The 2,919-nt window shown below is 47.2% G+C and overlaps 1 pseudogene; it reads right to left on the bottom strand.

Annotated features, from left to right (window-relative positions):
* Window positions 1-429: 429 nt before the first annotated feature.
* Window positions 430-2,787, bottom strand: LOC110226047 (annotated as a pseudogene).
* Window positions 2,788-2,919: the final 132 nt, after the last annotated feature.

Raw genomic sequence — 2,919 nt, 5'->3', positions numbered from 1 at the left:
CAAACCCTCTTGGGGTCATAACCTAGAAAGGTTTAAAAGCCTCCTCAGGCAAATATCTTGTTCAAAAAGAAATAATAAAGCCTCCTTAGGCAAAGACAAGTTCGAAATTAAGTTTTAAAATAAATGGGACAATCCCCAATTTAAAGTGGACGCAGCCACTACGGAGTGATATCCACCTCGGACTCCGGCTCAGCAACCGAAGTTTCATTCACCTCCTTGACTGGTGCTTGGTCAGATGGAGCTCTTGGTTTGCCCTCTACATTACAACCATCCTCCGGAGTAACCGCCGGTGCCGCAGGTACTTCGGGTGGGACATCATCCTCCGCCTCACCTAAACCTGGGAAGGACAGTTTCAGTCAACTTTTTTAAAAAAAACACATAAGGTGAGAAAAAGGTAGTAAGTGTCAGGAGCCAAGCATTACCTGCCCAGTCTAGACCCGATTCACTTATAGGAGGCGATTCAGTGAAGAATTCCTCGAAGTCCTGCGGGATGAAGGTCGAAGTAGGGAGAGCTGCCAAGCGACTCCGCTTTTCAGAAAGATTAGCCGACAGTTCGGTCCTCTCTTGCACCTCGGAGAAATCTGTATCATGGATTTGATCCAACAAGATCAGGTTGCTCTCGTGCTCCTTGATGTCTGATTCCAAATCTGACCTAGCTTTCTCGGTCTGCATGAATCGGATGGCCCCTTGGATCAACTCCATCCCGCGTCCCTTAACCTCCTTTCTGGCTTTTGATGCCGACCTCGCTAACTCGGAGTCACGCAATTTGGCAATCGCCTTGTACTTCGCGTTAAGCTCAATAAGCTGGTTGTTCAGGGTGTCGGCGGTTGATTAGGATTCATGAAATCTACCCTGAACACCAGAAAGCTCACCCTGGAGTTTGAAATTTTGGTCGTACTGGTCCTGTAGCTCCCCCTTTATCTTCGCAAGCTCGGACGATAGACCATCAACCTTGTCTTCCAAATCATGCTTGGAGTCGGTAGAAGAGCGGAGGTCAACCTCGAGATTAGAAAACTTGTCCTTCCACGTGTTGAGCTCGCCGTTCGCCTGATATTACACATAAACCCGGAATGACGGATCAGTTCGAAAAATGACGGTAAAGTCAGAAATTGAAGCGGAACTAACCCGAGATGAATGATGAGCATGAAGTAGGTATCGTTCACGAATTGCAGAGCGCCACTTGTTGAATTCCGGCAGGATCGCACCTGACCGGGTTTTGAAGCACCGAAAAACATTACCTTCTTTCTCCATGGCTACGAAAGCGAAAGAGGAAAGGTCTTAGAAATTCAAAACAAGTAAAAGGCGAAAGAATAGTTCGCTATGTGCTCACCACATGACGAAAAGAATACATGTGTATCGTCATACCTGAGAGCGATTTGATCTGAGGAACAAGAGCAGGCTTTGTCTTTGGAGAATCATCTCGAGATTCAGAACTATCCTTCTGAGAAGCTGCACCCAGGTTCGTCTTCTCACCACTACGTTGAGAAGAAGAAGACATATCAACAGGACGAGGCGGACCCATTGGTTCAGTAGGAGGGGACGATCGAGGAGAACGGTCAGTCCGGGCCCTTGACTTCTCTCTTCGCGGAGAAGAACCACTGCGGGATGACCTGTCCCTCTTTTTGCGAATTAAATCCTTGAGCGGTTCGTTGCTAAAGTCATCCCGGGAAGAACGATGAGAATCACGGTTAGGAGATTGAAGCCTCCGGGGAGGACGGTCATCGTGACGTTCACGTCGAGGTGTCAATCTGAAAACAGCGACGGATCTGGCTCCTTCGGTGCTACCGTCGTCAACCAATAAGGTTTTGCTATAATCTTTTTTGTCAATGGTGGTCACAAGGAACGCCTTGTTCTCGTCGCAAGCCTCAGCCATCGGCTTGGAGATCACTTTTCGCTGGGCAGTGAGAGCCCGAGCTGACATTCCCTAGGTTGAGGGAGGAGGCGGAAGACGATGAAGATGGTTGGGAGGGCTCATCCTGAGTTTTCGATTGGCTTCTATGAACCGATCGAGAGTGAAAGAATTCCAAAGGGTTTCCCCTTCGAGGATTATTTTGAAGAAGCCAATGAATTCTTCAGTTGGTAAAGTCGGAGCGACGAAAGCTGCAAAGTGAAAATAACAAGTTTAATCAATAGGAATAATAAAATTGGGGGAATGTATGCGACCTAATTTCTACCAGGTTTCGCGGACCACTTCGATGGAAGTGAATATGATAGACTTCCAATCGAAGCAGGGGTTTTCTTAATCAGGAACCAAGGGTGATGCCAATTTTCATCCTTGTTTGGAAGATGCGAAATGACGTTCCTGTTAGCATTAGGGTATGCCGAGAAATACCCTGTCTTCTTCGATGAACTTCTCACGCTTAGAAGCTCATTCAACTCGGGGACCCCTATAATGTATCCGGCTTCCGCCGCTACTGTTATAATTCCAAGTATGGTTCGGAGAAGATTGGGGGTCAATTGAGGAAGAGCGATCTCGAGAACCGCCAAGTACCGAACTAGGGCTTCGGGAAGCGGGAAGGTTAATCCGCAACCCTTGAAATAAATCTCGTACACACAGAAGTAACCATCGCGATGGTTCTCTGGGGATTCTGTAGGGGCAGCTATTTGTGCTTCCGCCATAATTTCCGGCGGAATCCGGCAAAGCTCTCTCAATCGCTCGAGGGATTGAAGAGTACAAGTGGATCTATAGTGCGGACCGGCAATATCATTAGGGCGAGTGCACTCGTCATTACTAGGGCGCCTATCGTCGAATGACGGAGATTCGGGTCTTTCAGAATCATAAGTCATTGGGAAAATGGAAGGTTCGAGATCCAACGAAGAGAAATTTGGCAAAGGAAAAGAAGAGAGAAATTTCGGCTAAAAATGCAAAAGTAAAAGAAGTAATGATGAAAGAAGTTACCTCACGGAAGTTAAGTGATA

Source organism: Arabidopsis lyrata (assembly GCF_000004255.2).
Source record: "Arabidopsis lyrata subsp. lyrata unplaced genomic scaffold ARALYscaffold_214, whole genome shotgun sequence".
Taxonomy (NCBI): domain Eukaryota; kingdom Viridiplantae; phylum Streptophyta; class Magnoliopsida; order Brassicales; family Brassicaceae; genus Arabidopsis; species Arabidopsis lyrata.
Note: the sequence above shows the minus strand (reverse complement) of the source record. Positions and strands in the feature narration are given on the sequence as shown.